Raw genomic sequence first — 20,922 nt, 5'->3', positions numbered from 1 at the left:
TGCTCTATTTCTGTAAGGTACATCATTGGGATTTTAATTGGAATTGCATTGAATCTGTATAGCACTTTTGGTAGTATGGCCATTTTGACAATATTAATTCTGCCTACCCAAAAACGTGGGAGATCTTTCCATCTTTTAAGGTTTTCTTTGATTTCTTCCCTTAGTGTTCTGTAGTTCTCATTGTAGACGTCTTTCACCTCTTTTGTGAGATTGATTCCCAAGTATTTTAGTTTTTTCGATGCTATTGTGATTGGGGTAGTTTTCCTAATTTCTCTTTCTGAAGATTCATCACTTATGTATAAAAATGCATTGGATTTATGAGCATTGATCTTGTAACCTGCTACTTTACTGAATTCACTTATGAGTTCTAAGAGTTTTCTGGTGAAATTTCCAGGTTCCTCTAAATATATAATCATGTCATCAGCGAACAGGGATAGTTTGAGTTCTTCTTTTCCAATTCGTATCCCTTCAATTGCTTTGGTTTGTCTAATTGCTCTGGCTAGAGTCTCAAGGACAATATTGAATAGAAGTAGTGAAAGAGGGCATCCCTGCCTTGTTCCAGTTTTTAGGGGGAATGCTTTCAGTTTTTCACCACTTAGAATGATATTGGCCATGGGCTTAGCATAGATGTCCTTTAAAATGTTAAGGAATGTTCCCACTACCCCAATTTTTTCTAGTGTTTTGAGCATGAAGGGATGCTGTATTTTATCGAATGCTTTTTCTGCATCTATTGAAATAATCATGTGATTCTTAACTTTAAGTCTGTTGATATGGTGAATGACATTTCTTGATTTCTGGATGTTGAACCAACCTTGCATCCCTGGGATAAAACCCACTTGATCGTGGTGCACTATCTTTTTAATTTATTTTTGTATGCGATTTGCTAAAATTTTGTTGAGAATTTTTGTGTTGATGTTCATTAAGGATATTGGTCTGAAATTTTCTTTGCTCGATGTGTCTCTGTCTGGTTTAGGTATCAGGCTGATGATATAGGCTTCATAGAATGAGTTTGGGAGGGTTCCCTCCTCTACTATTTCATGGAATACTTTGAGGAGTATTGGAATCAGCTCTTCTTTAAAGGTTTTGTAGAACTCGGCTGAGAACACATCTGGTCCCGGACTTTTCTTTTTTGGTAGGCTTTTGATGACCTCTTCTATTTCATTGCTTGAAATTGATTTATTTAAGTTGTGTATGTCCTCCTCTTTCAGTTTAGGTAATTCATATGTCTCTAGAAACTTGTTGATGTCTTTGAGGTTTTCTGTTTTGTTGGAGTATAGATTTTCAAAATAGCTTCTAATTATGTTTTGTGTTTCACTCGTGTCTGTTGTGATATTTCCTTGTTCATTCCGAATTTTAGTCATTTGAGTTTTCTCCCTCTTTCTCTTTGTTAGTGTGGCTAAGGGTTTATCAATTTTGTTTATTTTTTTCAAAGAACCAACTCTTTATTTTGTTAATTTTTCCGATTGTTTCTTTTGTTTCAATTTCGTTGATTTCAGCTCTGATTTAACTATTTCCTGTCTTCTACTACTTTTGGTGTTGGTCTGCTCTTCTTTTTCTAGGGCTTTGAGCTGTAGTGTTAAGTCATTTATTTGTTGATTTCTACTTCTTTTGTTGAATGCGCCCCATGAAATAAACCTTCCTCTAAGTACTGCTTTCATAGTGTCCCAGAGATTTTGATATGACGTGTCTTTGTTCTTGTTTACCTCTAAGAATTTTTTTTATTTCCCTCCTGATGTCTTCTGTTATTCTTCATCATATAATAGTGTGTTATTTAATCTCCAGGTATTGGAGAAGTTTCTGTTTTTTTGTTCTGTCGTTTATTTCTAATTTTAATCCATTATGATCTGATAGAGTACAAGGTAGTATCTCTATCTTCTTGTGTTTGCTAACAGTAGCTTTGTGGCATAAAACACGGTCTATTTTAGAGAAGGATCCATGTGCTGCTGAGAAGAAAGTGTATTCGTTCTTTGTTGGATGGTATATTCTATATAAGTCAGTTAAGTCTAAATTGTTGATTGTGTTATTGAGATCTGTGGTTTCTTTATTCAATTTTTGTTTGGAAGATCTATCCAGTGGTGAGAGAGGTGTGTTGAAATCGCCTAGTATTATTGTGTTGTGGTCTATTTGATTTCTGGAATTGAGAAGGATTTGTTTGACATACATGGATGAGCCAATGTTCGGGGCATAGATATTTATGATTATTATGTCTTGATGATTTATTGTTTCCCTTGAGCAGTATGTAATGTCCTTCTTTATCCTTTCTGACTAGTTTTGGCTTGAAATGAGGATGGATACCCCAGCTTTTTTGCTGTGTCCATGTGAATGGTATGTTTTTTCCCATCCTTTCACCTTTAGTCTATGGGTATCTCTTTCTATGAGATGAGTCTCTTGCAGGCAGCTTATTGTTGGATCTTTGTTTTCAATCCAATCTGCCAGTCTATGTCTTTTGATTGATGAGTTCAGGCCATTAACATTCACAGTCATTATTGTGATATGATTTATATTCCCAGTCATTTGACTCATTTTTGTTTTTTGACATGATTTGGTTTCTGCTTTATTTGGCTATTCCTTTAGGCTAGTTCCTTCCGTTGCTGATTTGCATCGTTGTTTTTCATCTCTTCCTCATGGAATATTTTGCTGAGAATGTTCTGTAATGCCGGCTTTCTTTTTGTAAATTCCTTTAGCTTTTGTTTATCATGGAAGGATCTTATTTCATCGTCAAATCTGAAAGTATGATTTGCTGGGTATAAGATTCTTGGTTGGCATCCGTTTTCTTTCAGGGCTTGGTAAATGTCGTTCCAGGCCCTTCTAGCTTTTAGGGTCTGGATTGAAAAATCTGCTGATATTCTTATTGGTTTCCCCCTGAATGTAATTTGATTCTTTTCTCTCACGGCCTTTAAAATTCTGTCTTTATTTTGTATGTTAGGTATTTTCATAATAATGTGCCTTGGTGTGGGTCTGTTGTAATTTTGTATATTTGGAGTCCTATAAGCCTCTTGTACTTGGTTTTCCATTTCATTCTTCAGATTTGGGAAATTTTCTCATATTATTTCATTGAATAGATTGTTCATTCCTTTGGTTTGTTTCTCTAAGCCTTCCTCGATCTCAATAATTCTTAAATTTGGCCTTTTCATGATATCCCATAATTCTTGTAGATTCTGTTCATGATTTCTTACCATCTTCTCTGTTTTTTCAACTTTGTTTTCTAGATTAAATATTTTGGCTTCAATGTCTGAGGTTCTGTCTTTCAGGTGTTCTATCCCATTGATTATGCTTTCTATGGAGTTTTTAACTTGGTTTATTGTTTCCTTCATTTCAAGGATTTCTGTTTTTTTTTTTTTTTTCAGTATCTCTCTTTATTGAAATGATCTCTTGCTTCCTGTAATTGCTCTTTTAACTGTTGATTGGCGTGATCATTTAATGCCTGCATTTGCTCTTTCACCTCTTCTTTCAATGCCTGCATTTGCCCTTTCATCTTCTTGTTTGCTTCCCTGATTGTTTTAATTATGGACATTCTGAACTCCCTTTCGGACATTTCTTCTGCTGTGTTGTCATTGGGTTTTATTGATATAGTATCTAGGTTTGTTTGGGACATTTTCTTCCCTGTTTTCTCATATTGGTCAGATGTCAGTGGGACTCTGAGATATTGCAGATTTCCTCTATTGGCTTATAGTGTCCCTGTAGATTTCCAATGTATCACCTCCCAGCCTTCAGTAGCCAGAAGTCTTGGAGGAACTTGATAATGCAATGCTTCTGAAGAAAGCTGCCCCTAGCCCGCTACTGGTTCCAGGGCTTGGAGCTGGCTCTGTGTGGAAAGGCTCTCAATGGGCGGTCTGCTCCAAGAAGCTAGCCTTGAAAGGCGCCACCCGCTGGAGAGAACCGGGCTGCTTGGTGAAGTCCCTGGCTGCCCTGTCCTGGTCCCTGAAGGTGCCTGCGGGCCGGAGCTCGCCGCTGGCGGGACTTGGAGCTGGTTCTGTGCAGAAAGGCTCTCACTGGGTGGCCTGTTCCGAGTAGCTGGCCGTGTGGGAGGAGCCCACAGCCAGAGTGAGCAGGGCTACCTGGGGAAAACTCTAGCTGCCCTGCCCTGCTCTGATAAGCCGCCCCTATCCGGGCCTGCCGCCCAGGCCGAGCTTCACCCAGTGGGGGAGACTCACCCTGTGGCTCTATTTTAGTCTGAGTCTCTCAATGCCTCCCCTTCTTGAATCCTGGGTTCTGGAGCGACTGGAGATGCAGTCACCCTCTTGTCTGCCATCTTGGATCGCCGTGGTATACCTTTTTAACATAAAATGTTTCCATGTGTCAGCCTGGGGTTATTTATAGATGACAACATTGCCACCAATGTGCTTTTGATTTGTGAGTCTGTCTGAATTTTTTTGCCCAGAGTTCCTATCTTTAGTCTACAGGACTGTGTATCTAGTAACTGTCTCCTCTTTGGTCAGTTTATTTAACAATGAGTTCAATGGTGGTAGACACAAAAGGATTCAAAATGGTTTACAATAGAAATGCCACTTAAGACCAGTCATTTTTTTGGCCAGAGCATCTCTAGGACTTAGCTGGTAAGCCAGGGAGAAGAGATGTTCAATATGTATGTAGACACTTGGGAGGATGAAGAGAGGATTGACAGATCCCAGTAACTTATCCTCTCAAGTCAATGTAAAAATTGTGATTTTTTTGACCTTTAAAATTTCTGCTTCTAGGGGAATATGGGTGTAGCTCAATGGTAGAGTGCTTTCCAAACATGCCCAAGGCCCTGGCTTCAAGCCCCATCATTGAAAAAATAACTGCTTTTATGTTTTGAAAGTGATAGTGTGATTTGTCTTCATAGAATACTTGCTGCCAACCTGGATCCCCTGTGATCACTTACCTGCACATGGGTGGTCCAGTGTGCACTGACAGTCTTCATGGGTTCAGAAGGTCCCCACCTCACTTGCTTGTTTTCAGTGACTCCCTGAATATCTTTGCAAATGTAGTCCACCATTGATTGAAGGATATGGAGGAACTCTTCTATTTTGACCACATTTGAAATAGCTGTTTCAGTCAATTGCAGATACTTCAATTATACCCTCTCTCCCCCACAATCCTAGCATTATGAATATTTTGGGGCACACTACTTTTGATCAATATATTCATGGTATATAATTGTCTTCAGAGAAGTTAGCAGAGATTTATATGGGTAAGGACTGTATAACTGGGAGAAGGCAGTTATACAGTAGCACAAAGGTAGCACCTGAGCCAGCTCTGAGTATAGGAAAGTGGTAGAAGGAATTTCCTTAACTAGAATGTTCCAAAATGAAGAGAATTGTTGTCCAGAAACATAGTCTACAAAGAAGAGAAAATTGGGTTAACTAGGTTGAACTCCTAGACCACCTCAAGCTCCTGGAATAGCAGGATGCCAGAGTTAGACCCTCAGCAAGCCAGATGGGCAGGAAAGGTGCTTCCCACAGGTTTTCAGTTAGTTAACCCAGCAAGGTGGAATGCAAGTCATTTTCCAGCTGAGTGTGTACACAGGGGAAAGATTCCCTCCATGATCCAGTGGCAGTGGTAAGTCTATATCTTTACATTTTACATGGACTCTCACTCTCTTGCATGGTCCATTGGGTGTTGGACTTGTATATGCATCAGGTGGCTAATGATGATTTTGAGATGGCACAGCTGTCTACCAGGGCGGGAAGTCACTCCTGGGCAGACATTCTCCACTCTGCCTCCTGGGTCACTGGGTGACTAAGCATGAGTGGTGAGGACACACAGAGTTTTCAGTTCAGGGACTGTGATGTTAGTTCTTGGGAAGGCAGCCCCCTCAGTCCCCTGGGATGGGGATTGACTGTCAAGTCCTTTGCTGGCGGCTTCTTTCTGCCCATATGTGCTTTCTATTCTATTGCTCTCCTAAGGTTTTCACCTGTGTGCAGGAACAGGGGTTAAGGTGGTAAGGATTTTATAATATTTGTAATTATAAGAAAATGGAATCCTCTACAGCATGTCTATTGTTTCAATCTTTAACTTTCCTATGAATATATATATATATATATATAAAGATATGTTATGACATATGCTAACTAATACACATGTGCTTAAATATCACACTAGACGACCTCAATAAAGACCAAAACTCATTTAATACTAATAAAATTAGCAATGGGGACTATTTTCTGATTACCTGCTTAATAGAAAACAAGTTTGTAAATGAGGAGTGAAATGGTTTTATTTTTTGTGCTCTGAAATTATAGATAATATAAATGGAAAATAAAGTACAGTCCTTTTATTTTTTACAGAGAGGGTCTCACTAAATTGCTAAGGCTGGCCTCAAACTTACAATCCTCCTGCCTCAGCCTCTCAAGCTGGGATTAGAGGTGTGCACCCTGCACCCAGCTTTAATTGCTGTGAATTGTGTGCAGTTGAATAGAGATTCTGAGAATTTCAGACTTATAGCATATTTATAGAGCTGGAAATAAACTCAGAGATACCTAAACTAATCATGTCATTAAAATTTTTTTTTAGTTATAGATGAACACAATACCTTTGTTTTATTTATTTGTTTTTATGTGGTGCTGGAAATTGAACCCAGTGCCTCACATGTGCTAGGCAAGTACTCCATCACTGAGTTACAACCCGGACCCTCACGTCATTTTTCATACTGGAAATTTTAGCTGTGATCTATATCTTTCTAAATAGTGGTAAGAAAGCAACCCCAAAATGAACATTTAGTTCATCAGTACAATTGTATAAATACTCTGAAATATTCACCTGTTAGAGTGAATGTAACATAGTCTTTATCAGATATTTAGTTACCTACTTTAAAATATATTCTCTAATCCTTCCTGAACAAACCTTGTTTTATTATCTTCATTTTACTGTCCACAACCTCTGAGCCATACTGGTTTAGATATTTTTGGAAGCAATTTGTTCTTATTTATGAAGTACACAGCCAGAATCATAGGAAATACCTACATGTAAGACTCATAATTCAAAGCTAAAGTCAAAATGCTATTCCTCAAAGGAGTAATATAAGAAGTGGTAGCTAAATCCTGATAGAGTAGAAACAATCAATCAGGCTCAACTGTGCACACCTGTAATCCCAGTTACTCAAGAGGCTGAGGCAGGAGCATTTCAAGTTTAAACCCAGCCTGGGAAATTTAACAGGGCCTTGCCTCAAAATAAAATAAAATAAAATAAAATACAAGGAAAGGGCTGGGGATGTAGCTCAGTGTTAGAGTACTTTCCTAGCATACATGAGACCCAAGATTTTATCCCCAGTATCACCCACACACAAAAAATTTTCATCCAAATACTTGGTGAAAGATTATTTGTTTTATATTTTGGTGCTTGAGTAAACTTAATTGGGGGATGAGGAGACAGGAGAGGGAAATGTCTGGTGAAACTTTTGTCATTCTTGTTTCATCATATCTTCCATCTCATAGCTTTTTCTTTTCTTTTTTTTTTTTTTTTAGATAGAGTGTATACCTGATATACTGATACACTCTTAAGCTCATTTGCCATGATTAGACTAGTGTATTTATTTTTCTCACAAATTGAACAGAGATGGTAGGAAGAGAAAGTTATGTGAGATAATAGTGGAGGAATTGGAAAAGAGTTGGGAAAGGAATATAAAAAGTCACTGCCTGAGGTACATAATTTGACCTGTAGAAAAAAGTTTGGAGGAGTGAATTATCCCTACTACCAGTAATTAAGGAAGTGGGGAGACATGGTTTCTAAGCAGATTTGTACACAGACCACCAGGTGGCGCCATCATCTAATGACAGCTTAGTTGCTTTTCAGGATGTACAGAAAGCTTGCTCTGGGTGCAAGAGTCACACCGGTAAAGTGAAAAGAGTAAGGTTGGGAACTTGTAGCTTTCTGTTCATATGTAAAGTGTGAAAACCCTACAATAAGAAGGGTAGTGAATATTTATTGAATTAATTAGTGATAACTTTCCAGCCAGTACTTACACTTCATCAAATTCAATTAGTCTTTTAAATTTTTTATTCTCTAGAAAAGGGGCTTCACTCTTAATTATCAACATATAGGTACGAGTAAAAATGTTCAGTCTAGATCTCTGCAATTTTATGTAACTTTATCCCCAGATTTTAAAAAGTGAACTAGTTTTATATCTAGAGACTACTTCTATGAAAGTCTGGGACTTCATGCAAAAAGGCATAGGCAAAGACAGCATGAAGGAACATGGAGAAAGACTGAGAAGCGCAGGGCGAAGAGAACACATTTTGGAAACTCATTCAAATGGAAAACTTGTACAAAGTTTTAGGGATGATGTGGTCAAAATGTGGTTTTTGTATGATGCCATTTGTGCTTAAAGTTACTGAGTCTTGAGGAAGATATGAGAAGATGTTTGTAAACTATTAGAGGCAACAGAGATTTTTGCTATGTGACAAAGAATACTGGATAGCTCTAGGTTTTGGTTTTGATAAAAACTATATGGACCTCTGTTAGTCTCTGAAAGTTTTTGTTAGAATATTTAAGCTATGTCTCAGTCTGTTTTCACTGTACCTGATGTGAGACATATGAAAATAAAATGTAGCTATAAAGTCATTTATTTTTGTTTATAATTTTGTGATTAAGAGTTTAAATTTGGGGAATGTTGGCTTTCTAGGGTTACTCTACCACTGAATTCTCTTTTTCAGGTCAAAGAGTGAATAGCAGAAGAAAATGATGACAAAGAACTTTAACTGAAGGAAATAAGAACTTGTTAGCATAAAGTGGATGATGATATATAATGGGGTGGCTGGGGAGTGAGAGAAGAATGGAGGAGCTTTAGATTATGTGGAAGGCACTGAGAAGGAGGGGGTTATGAAAGATGGTGGAATGAGACAGACATCATTACCTATGTTCATGTGTGATTACACAAATGGATGAATCTACATCGTATACAACCATAGAAATGAAAAGATGTACCCCATTCATGTACAATGAACCAAAATGCAGTCTGTAAAAATTAAAAAATTAAAAAAAAAAGAACCAAGTTTGTAACTACCTGCCCAAACGATGAGCCCTCATTTAGGTTTCAAGTGACCACAGAGTAGACTAGCAAACAATAGCAACAAAAAGAGGCTTTCTAAGGCAAGGTAATACAGTAGCAGGAAAAATATATATTTGGGCCTCAAATCCCAAACTCCCTCCATATTAGTGGCAGTTCTTTAAAAAACCACCAAGTATTCGCATTGCCTTCACGTTAATGTGTTGCTCAGGAGTATTGTGAGATGAGCAGCTTTCCCCTCGGTCTCAGCTCCCGTGCGCCTCTGCTGCTGGGTGTCTCCCTGTGGACGGTGCACTTACTTGGCAAACATTGTGTCTGAGAAGGTTCTCACCCCTGAGCGTTTTCTTAGGCCTGTTTAGGCTATAATGCTGTATTTTCAGTTCCTTGTTTGGACTGAGTTTCCTCCCCTGCGTGCACTTCCTTGTTCTCCTCTGAACTGTCTCCTCCTCTACTTGCCCACTTTGGGCTTCATATCTAGGTTTCCACGCTCCTGTGATAGCCTACATTTCTGCCTTTAGGGCACTTACCATACAATTTGCTTGTCAGTGTCACCTCCTGGAATGTAAGCTGTGTGATAGGAGGCCAAGAATACTTTACCCACTGCTGTGTCACCAGCAACTACCCATGTCTGGCATACATTAAAATATTTGCCAAATGGACAGGCCTAAAGTTTTGTATTTGTGGCAGACCATCACGATAAACAGTTCTCCAGATACAAAAAGGCAGGTTTTATTACTCTTGCTGCAGCCCTGCCTTACCAAGAGAGAAGGGGGCGGGTGGATGAGGCAGATGAGGTGGATGAGCGGGAGGTGGGAGGTGATGGTGGTGGTGAAGACAAATGAAATGGAAAATCAGCCTCTTCCTGCGGGTAATGGAGCTTTCCCTCTGCTCCCCCTCCTTCTGCTCTCTCGCCCCTTTCTCTCCAGTTCTAATTACCACCAGCTGGAGCCTCTTAATCCTAACAGTTTACATGTTACCAAAGCATCTGTGAGAATGTAGTGCAGCCTTCAGATAGCACCAATATGATGATTTTATTTTTCTGATTTCTCTTGTTAGACCCTTACCTCTTAGAATTTATTATTCTGAGGGGTGGGAGGAAAGATGTAGATCAGATTATTTATTGGGAATATAAGATTCTATCTCAGTTCCAGGAGTTAACCACATCTGGCTTCCTCCTGACTTGCATTTGACACAGTTTCATTACAGATTTAAATTCCTGAAACTTTTTTTTTTTTTTTTTAAGGTATTGGGGATTGAACCCAGGGGTACTCTACCACTGAGCTACATCCCCAGCTCTTTTTATTGTTTTTAAATTTTGAAACAGGATCTCACTAAGTTGTCTAGGTTGGCCTTGGACTTTCGATCCGGATCCTCCTGCCTTAACCTCCCAAGTTACTGGGTAAATTCCTAAAACTTAAGGACAAAAACATATGTATATATAAAGTAGATGTCTGTCTATCTGTGCTCCTGGCAGAAACCAAAAGGATCTGATTCACGCTCAAATCAGTTTTATGAAAGAGAAACAGTGTCCAGCTTATATATTTGAACACTGGACATTTTAAGACTTTAGAAGAAGAAGAAAAAAGACTTTAGAGGATATCAGAAGCCTACCCAACTGTTATGGTTTGGAGGTAAGGTGTCCTCCAAAAGCTCATGTGTGTGACAATGCAAGAAAGTTCAGAGGAGGAATGATTGGGTTGTAAGAGTCTTAACCCAATCAGTGAATTAATCCCCTACAGGGAGTGATAAGTGAGGTGGTAGGGTGTGGCTGGAGGAGGTGGGAATTGGGGCAGGGCGTTGGGTACATCTTTGTGTCTGGCGAGTGGACTCTGCTTCCTGATGACTGTGTGAGCTGCTTCCCTCTGCCACACTCTTCCACCATGATGTCCTGCCTCACCTTGAGCCCTGAGAAATGGAGCCAGCCTTCTATGGAGCCGTGCACTCTCAAGTAAATTTTTGCCCTCCAGTTGTGCTGATTGGGTCATTTAGTCACAGCAGTGAAAAAAGCTGACTGAAACCTCAGCCCTTCCTCTCCTTCATTTTCTTTACTGGAGCACCTTTGCCTGGGTAGCGTCTGTGCGACCTGGAAAGCTTATCTCAGCCATCCCTGCCCTCCACAGACACTGCTTCAGTACTCTGTCCGCCAGGTCCGCCACCACTCTTGCTTTATTTTCATGGCACCATGTCTGCTCGGTGGGTTCTCAGATGCTGGAATTCTTCAGAAAACAGAGTTCCACTCTCCTGGAAAGGTCAGGTAGTTCCGGCTTTCCCACAGAATGTGTCACTTAGGTCCAGAAAGGGTAGACGTGGTTCACTTTCTTCTGGTTTATCTACTCTGGCTCCCTTCTAATTGTCACCTTGTTCCCAGGCCTCATTAGTATTAAGATGGCATATACATGCTGGGGGTTGTGGTGCCCACCTCTAATTCCAGCGGCTCAAGAGGCTGAGGCAGGAGGATTGCAAGTTCAAGCCAGCCTCAGCCACTTAGCGAGGCCCTAAGCAACTCAGTGAGGTCCTGTCTCTAAGTGAAATGTAAAAAAAGGGCTGGGGATGTGGCTTAATGGTTAAGAGCCCCTGGATTCAATCTCCAGTATAAAAAAATAATAATAATAAAAAAAAAGGCATATACTGAGCACAGTCTGTCTCAGGAAATAAGCTAATGAGCTTGTGGACATCCTAATTAGAGAAAAACATGTACACCCACAATTGTAAAGCAATTGTGAACAGAATGTATGTACCCCTCAAAATTCATACGCTAACACCCTAATCCCCAGTATGATGGTATTTGGGAATGGGACCTTTGGGAGGTAATTATGTTTAGAGAACACCATGAAGGTGTGTCCTTATCAGAAGAAGAGGAGACCAGATCTCTCTCCCTCTCCCCCATGTGGGGACACAGTGAGAGGTGTTGGTCTGAATGCCAGAAAAAGAGTCCTTACCAGGAACCAAATCATCCAGCACCTTGATCTTGGACTTTCCATCCTCCAGGACTGTGAGAACTGAGTTCTGTTATAGAACACTGCACTGATTAAGGCACAAGCAGAAACCCACTGTTCCATTGCGGGACCACTGCCTCTGGGGCCAAGTGGCCTGGGTCTAAATGTCAGTTCCTCTGTGCACTATCTGTAAGAACTTGGGCAAGTTTTCTAACTTCGAGGAATGACTGAAGTAATACATGTGAAGCCCACAGAACAGTCATGTGTACATGTAAGAGCTGGACACATGTAAGTTGTCACTATGTTATTCTACAGCAGAACGTGAGCACTGATTCTCATGAATGTGACCATGCCTTGCTCCAGGCCTTCGGTGGTTCTTGCGGTCCTGCTCTGCACGAACTTGTCTGTCCTTCCCACAGGAAGATGTTTGAGCTCTGCTGCATGGCTGGCCAGCTGACCAACACCCTGACACATACAAAACACACTCAGCGCAAACTCTACAGACCTGTCCCCTCGTGGAAGGGGACAGTACAACTCTTGAGACAAATCCTTCTCCCTCCCACATCGCTCTGCATATTTCTTTCTTCAGCATCCTCCCACAAATTTAAAAGTCCTTATTTTTCCCAAGGTATTTTAAAAATGGTGGAAAACTTTTGGGTCCCAGCCATTGTTCTGAACACATATCTGAGCAATCCACTCATCCTGCTTGAAAACACCTTTAATGGTTTCTCATCTCTCATGGGAGACAAGCTAAACTTTCTAGAATGACTTTACACTCTTGATCTCATATTGCTGACATCTCGTGTCTGTCCTTCTTAATGCTCTTTTTCTCTCATTTCTGCATGTCTTACCTTCTTACCTCCATGACTTCTGCATTCTGGACCCTCTATCAAGAAAGCTCTTCTTTCATTTGCCTGGTGATCTCCTCTTATCCTGAAGACTCAGGTCCAATGTCACTTCCTATGCTTTTCTTAATTATCTTGGGCAATCTCTACACTTACTTATTCCTGGCTAGAGGAATCTTTACTAAGAGAGGCCTCTATTTAAAAGTTGCCCATTGCTTCTTTATGTAGTAGGGAACTGTGTATCCCCTTGGAAAGATTTTTGGTCTCTGAAAAATAATTTGAGTCCCTTCTTAATTATATTTTGGGGGATGAACTCTTTTGTGGAGAGTTAACTTATTTCTTAACTCCTAAGGTTCTGGATTTTTTTTAGACAGAAATATGTTTAATTTTCTTTTGTATATTATGGTGAGACTAGATTGTTAAATTAACTGTGTATTGTTCAGTTGGTAAGTAAATTTTAAGGGTGAATGAAATGATTTTCCTCTGTGTTGAAATGGTAGAATTCCATGTGAAAAATGCTGTTGCGTGAAGGTTTTTCTAGAGGGCAAAGCTATTAGCTTCTCATACTGTTGTAGAGTTCCCTCTGTAATTGTGGATGTACAGTTTATATTTGACTGTGTTTTATTTACTGTGGAAATGTTCTTGGTCACACACTTATAAATTTCTAAGGCTTTCCATTTTAGGGAGTTTTGTCAACCAATTTGGAGTTTATAATTGATGTTACACAGTTTGTAACAAGGTCAAGCATGTATGGCTCTTTTTTTTCTATTCGACTTATAGTTATCAAGAATAATAAAAATGAATGTTGATAAATACTATGTGGATTTTATATCAAAATCTGGAACTTCAAGTGGAGTTATAAATGGTGACATTGCTTTGTAAAAGAAAGATCTTTAAAATGTTATATTCTTTTACCCTCCCCCCCAAAGGAAGAGTTAGCGAGGTGAAATGAAAAATTTTGAGTTCTGAAAATTCTGACAGTGAAGACAGAAACTGGATAAAGATCAGAAAATGCAAAGGAATGAACTTATTTTAGGGGAAGGCTTTTATTCTATTTTGCCAATTGGCTTAATATCACGGGCAACAATGTCTACCCTATTGTAAGGGTAGTTGCTAAGATATCTTGTCCTTGCCAAAAATGTTCAGTTATTTGGGAATGGGGTTCCCATTGAAAATGCATTTGAGAATTTTATAGTGGATGGAAATTAAGTCCTCCTCACATTCAGCTCTTGGGAGAACTGGTGAGGAGAAAGGATCTGAAGTGTCCCACCTCCTGAAGAATTTGTCATAGGTAAAGGGAAGAAAGGAGTTGCATCCTGAGCTAAGAGGTAGAGGAAGGGTATAAGGGTAGGAGGCAAGAATTCATCATTCAGGTTCGAAGGATAGTAGGTAGATCATTTTGACTCGCCTGGAGAATTCTGGACCTTGAGTGTTATTATGGTTGGATCTTAAATGTCTCCCAAAGGCTTTTGTTGGGGCACTAGTGGGAGGTGGTGGAACCTTTAGGAAGTGGGACTAGTGGAAAGAGATTAGATTGGTGGGAGTGTGCCCTCGGAGGGGATATTGGAAACCCAGCTCCTCCCCCTCCTTTCTCCTCCCCCTCCCTCCCTCTCTCTCTCTCTCTCTCTCTCTCTCTCTCTCTCTGTGTTTCCCAGCTGCCATGAGATAAGTAGCTTTGTTCGACCACATACTCCCCTCCATGTTGTTCTGCCATACCACAAGCCCACAGCCACAGTACCAAGTAATTTCTGAAATCATGGTCAAAACATACGTTTTCTCCTTTTAACTTGTTTACCTCAGGTATTTGATCATAGCAACAAAAGTGTTTACCCATAAGTTAAGGTTAGATTGTAAAGTAACTGGAATAGTACCAATATAAAATATTTGGCTTTTACTCTTAGAAAAGAGGGAGCACATTTTTATTTAAGGGAAGAGGTAACATCTTATTGTTTTGTCTGCTATTTATACCACAGTGCCTGGCACACTGAAGGAATTCCATGTCAGAATTGAATGAATGAGTAAAGAGGAGTAACTTTTATGTCTCCTAAGCTTCTATCTCCAACTCAGATCTCTCCTTTGAGCTCTAGATTCATGTATTCAGTGGTCTCCTTGACATCTTTACTTGGCTCATCCAAATTTACTTCACAGTTGATATGTTCCCCATACAGTTCATGATTTCCAACCAAGACTCAGTACTCTTTAATTTTCCATATTCAGTGTTAAGACTCCCCTAATTACATAAACTAGAAATATAAGAGTCAGTATGAACTTATCTTCTTATCTACCATATTCAATGTGTCATCAAGTTTTATTTATTTTTTCTAAATTATTCTCAATTAATTAATTGATTAATTAATTTTTGCATTTCTTTACTGGCCAATGCTGCACAAAACCTACCCCCAAATCTCCGCAACCACTTTTGAACAGGTCATTTTGCAAGCCCTCTGATCCTCCTCCACAATAATTACAACTGATCAAAGAACTACTTTCCATAGGCAAATGTGATTATGCTCCTTCAAATTTAAAATGCTTAAGCAAATTCCTGTTGCTGTTAGGGTAGGACCAAATTCTTTAAAAGACCTTTACATAGTAACCCCAATTATGTTGAACTTCCACTCCTTCCATTCCTGATCCTTCTTTGGATCTCCAATGGGTCCCCATTTCTTCAGGCAAGATTTCCCTGCCCTCCTCTCCTATTTGTAGCACCATGTGTTTTGGTTTTGTAGCTATTATCATAGTCAACATTGTTTGCTTTTTTGGTGTTGTATGGTAATTTGTGCTTGTCTTTCACAAATTGTGAACTCTATAAGGGTAGGGGCTGTTCAATACTGAATTTCCAGTGGTTAGCATAGCAACCAATAGACTTTAATGAATTAAATGACTAATTATATGATTACATATGCATATAAATTTAAATATACACGTATAATCTGGTGGTGGTATGGAATCTTAACAGCTGTGGGAGGATTGGAGACTCTTAGAATATTCTCATCATGAACTGACAAGGGTTTGAGCTGCCCCTGCAAAAACAGCAAGAGTAATCTTAGATGTGGGACGTACTGTGGGAAAAGAATTGAGTAGAACAGCGAGAACAGTCCAGTGAATCCAATTTTCCAAAAACAGTGGTACTCTCTGGAAGTCTGCAAGAGAATCAATGTAGCAGAGATGATAACCATCATCCCTCTCTCACACAGATTCAGAGAAGCCTCCAATTTATGGTTGTTCAGGTGGGATTGAGATGATTGATGTGGAATCAGGCCCTTCTGCCCTATGTTTATATTAAGACTGCCCTTTGATTTGCAGCTGTGCCATCTATTTGCAGAATTTGACTAATTTTTCATTTTAGATTCATGTTCTTCCTGTTGTTTTAGTTCAGAAATAAACAGCATGCTCACAGCCATCAGTGAAGGAAGGGGTTGAAAAATCCTGATCTCAATGCCATTGAACTAGTCTTTGATTTGTCAGACTACCATCAGAGTTCATCCTCATGGGTTTACTGCTTCGGGATATTAATTATGTGAAATGCAAAGTACATCTGGATTGTTCTGTCACAGAGATCATGATCCGATACTCATGAATGCTCAAGGGATATATTTGGAAGTTAAACAATTTTTTTTAACTTTAAAAAAATCATAACAAAAATTAATACAAATATTCTGCATATTTTAATTTTGCATATTTCTTCTTTCCTCTTGAGTGTTTACTTATGTTTCACACTTGTACTTTTATGTCCAATTTTATTTAATACTTTCACCTCATATACAAAGTATTTTCTCACTTCTTTGTGCACACTTCTTCAATAATATTTTTCATGAATTCATGACATTTCAATGGATGTAGTAACCTTGACTTATTTTATCATTCTTCAGCATTGAATATTTTAGATTTATTTCCCAATTTTCACTCTTAGACAATATTGAAATACAAATGACTTTTCCTTTGTTATTTACCCAACCGAACTTTTTAAAGGTGGAAATGCTCAAACACTATGAGGCTCTTTAACCCTTGATATGCATTGCTAAATTTCTTTCTAAAAGAGTTACAACAGTTTTATACCACAAGTGTATGAGTGCAAGCAAATATATTTGCATACTTACCATGTGCAATATTCTGCTTTAGGACATGTAATGCAAGGACTATATTCAGGAGAGGAAGAAATGACATTATAAAGTTATAAGATGTAGAATTGTGCTGTGGTTGGAAAAATACAGAAATGAAGAAATACAAAAGTTTTTGGAGGGTACAAAATTAGAGAATAAGAAGTGCGGAGATCTCAGGAGATAATGAGAGAACATTAGGTTTATTCAAAATGGAAACCTGGATAAATTAAACATGATTGAGGATGAGTGAGAGAGGGACAGGAAAAGAGGGAAGTCTTTTAGGATGATCTTTGTATTCCTTTCCTGGGGCTGTTGTAACAAAATACAATGAACTGTGTAGCTTAGACAAAATAAATTTATTGCATTATAGTTCTGGAGGCTAGATGTCAGAAATCAAGGTGCTGGCAATGCTCCCTCTGAGGGTATTGACGGAGAATCTGTTCTGTGCCTCTCTCCTAACTCCCGGTAGCCTCTGGCAATCCTTGGTTTGTGGATAATGTTCTCTCTGTGCCTTCCTTCAATTGTCTTCCCTCTATGCATAATTTGTCTCTGTGTCCAAATTTTTATAAGGGCACAGACATATTGGATTGGGGACAAATGAAGGGCCTCATTCTCCTTGGTCATCTGCAAAGACCCTAAATCCAAATAGGATTACATTTATATGTACTTGGGAGTTTGTGGGCTCTACATTCTTTTAAGAGACTCAATGCAATTTACAATATGTTCCAAATGCAAATGTCTGAGCAGATAAGATGGATTGGGGCAGTGCAGTGGAAAGAGCATGTGCTTTGAAGTCAGGCAATGTTAGTTTGAATCTCAATTCAGTAATTTATTGTTTCTGTGATCTTGAGTAAGTTATTTAGTGTCTTTGAGCCTCTAGTTGCCTCATCTTAAAATGGAATTAATTATACCTATTTTGCAATGTTATTAATTATGAGAATTGGAGCTAATGAAAGCAAACTATCTTTGTACAGTGTCTGACACTTCATATGTGGCTGATAAATGGTAGTTTAAATATGACACTCTCTTCAGTGAAAAAGAATCCTTTTGCAGAGGTTGGACCAGAGGTAAACAGACCAGAGGATCCTTTCTGAGCAGGAGTCTGAACACCAGAGTTAATCTTTCTTTAGAAAATATTTCTCCCAATGATGCTTTTGGATCTCCAGTGGTAGACAAAAGACAGCTGACCTGGAATGACTCAGATCAGATCTAGAGCATTCACTGAAGACCTTTTTATCTTATATTCTCATTTGATCTGATCTCCTCTTATTTCAGATACATAGACGCTTTAGAGTTCATGACTGAAAATGACATACAGTGTCAAGATGATAGACCAAGGTGGAGTTTGACATGGTTTTAGGATTTAGTGACATTTTGCTTTAGATATTAATTTTCCTGGTGTGGGTTTGACATTATTAAGCATCATGAAGAGTCTTCAAAAGTTTTAAAAAGAGAGGTTTATGACAGTCCAAAGATTAGACACCATTTTCTACATTGACTTGACGTTTTAGTAACAACTGAGATTGGCAGACTGGTAAGTGACAGATCACTTTCTAGTTTGACTGACAGTCTTTCTCCAGTGTCATGGATCACACTTCAAGTAGGAGATGTTGAGGAAGAAACTCTGGGCTTACTCAGAATCCAGAATAATCTTTTGCTGAACTGATTTGAGCAAGACAAAGGCTGAGGAGAAGACATTACTGATATGTAATTTAATCTTTTGGCTTAGCCTGTAGGCATAGAAAAAATCATTATGGTTGAAACAGTCCAAGGTAGTAAAAGAAAGGTAATTGAATTTTTTATTTGGTAGGTGGGGAAGGGGCAACTTTTTGTTATCTAGTTGAAGATATAGTAATTGTCATATTTAGATAAGGGTATGTCTTCTTTAGGAAGAATGAAAAATTATACACATATAATTTCATGTATATATAATTATATATACATACAAAATTACACATTAATTAACTTGGGACTTTGGAAAATAATGATACTAGAAATGATTGAGAATGGGTGAAACGATGCTATAAAAAAACTGTACAAGGTAACTGTGTAACTAAAGTTATAACAGGCCATGAAATAATTCTAAGATTCTAAATCTCTATTTTTAGCTTGGTCTCAGAGAAATTAGTGAAAACTTTAGACTGCTTTAGATAAGGAAATACCTCTCCAGTCCAGGGTGCATTTCCTTTTGCTGTAGTTGTAGTTGTAGATTGTTTACAACTCCTCATCTGCAGACTATGCTGGTTCACATCTTGCATAAATTCTGTACCAAGTTAGTCACTGACTTGAGTCAGAATCTAAATACTTGCATGGGGCTCTCAGCCTCATTGGTCACTGCCAAGTTGCAACTTGAGTTCCGTAATTGGAGTTTGTGCTATATATTCTGTGTGTTTTATTCAAAGAGATGGGAGACTGTCTCTGGTTTGATGGATGCAATATTCAGTCAGAGCTTAAATAGAATAGGCCATTTTTTGAAATCAGCAGGTGCACTATGGAGATACTGGACAATTGTTTTCTCTGTGTTGACTTTTCTAAGATGCCTAAGAGTTTTATCACTATTCTTTTGTTCCAGGATCCTGGTGATCCCTTGTGTTTTAATTGAGCTCAGGAGATCTGAACTTGTCTTCATGGTGATTAAATAGTAGCTAAGTCCTCCTCTGAATTTTGGGTCCACAAGAGGTCCCAGAAATGCCAGTAGGTCATCTGATGTCCTATTATTATGAACTAGTATCAACATACCATTGTAAGAACCTAGAAATCTGAAGTCAATAAGTGCAGGCAAAAAAGAAGCTCTTGTCTCTACTCTCTCAGCCCTGGGTCTCAGGGGAATATACCCTCACAGTAGGATATATATGGTTGCCATTAGAAAATGGAAGGTAGGATCTTCTGAATCACAGCTCCCATTTGGAAGACTTGAAAAGAAAGACTGAATCTCAGGGTGTTACAGGACACCAGGAATGAAGAATGTGAGTTCTAGCTATCAGGGCATGAGGCCAGGGTTCAGTTTTTTCATTTTCTCAGGCTACCTCTTTTCGCCCAAGTGAAAAAGCTGTCTTTCACGTACAGTGACCCTACATTAGCTCATTAGTTCTGTAATTGACTCAACTGCTAGATCTTGCTTATGAAAGCAAAGTTTAATGCTACTTTGAAAACTATATATCAATTGACAACTATAAAGCTACTCCTAATTTTTTAATTGAAATGATACACTGCAGACTAATATCTGCTTAATGTGGAAACAAGCATAATTGGTGTGACCAGTTGCTTAAGCTACACAAGTAAGGATGACTTAACAGTGTTCATTAGAATGTTTCTTCATTTAATTGTGCAAGTGTTGTTTAATGAGTGATCCATCATTTCCTCACAGATTTGAAATACCTCCTTTATGCTTGCACATATCCCTGCTTTTGTTTCTGGGTTCTATTTATTTACTGGCCTAATTTTCAATCTCTACCAGGATCAATTGTTTAAAAATATTACGAGTTTTTGTGTTTTTGTTGTTTTGGTACCGGGGATTGAACTCAGGGGCACTCAATCCCTGAGCCACATCCCCAGCCCAATTTTGTACTTTATTTAGAGACAGGGTCTCACTGAGTTGCTTAGTACCTCACTTTTGCCGAGTCTGGCTTTGAACTTTCAATCCTCCTGCCTCAGCTTCCCGAGCTGCTGGGATTACAGGTGTGTGCCACTGTGCCCAGCTACAAGTTATTTTTAAAAGGTAATTTTAAGGAATATTTTAAATGTGTTGGACTGAATTCAATTATTTTTTAATGACTTTATTGACAATTCTGCATTTATTTTTTTGAAAAGTCTTTTTAACTTAAGAGACTCTTCAAATATGTTAATATCAATAAGATTTTGATTATATTTACCTTGAATTGTTAAATTAACTAAGGGAAGTGTTGATATCCTTGTGATATTGCCATCAAGGAACATGTTTTTCTGCTTTGGAGGTCTTCTTTCTCTTATTCAGCAAAATGTTATTATTTACTTTATGTAGAGAATAAATTTTTATTTTGTAAATTGGATTTTAAAAATGATACAATCTTTTTGTT

This window comes from Sciurus vulgaris (assembly GCF_902686455.1).
Source record: "Sciurus vulgaris genome assembly, chromosome: 10".
Lineage (NCBI taxonomy): Eukaryota > Metazoa > Chordata > Mammalia > Rodentia > Sciuridae > Sciurus > Sciurus vulgaris.
This window is presented reverse-complemented; position numbering follows the sequence as displayed.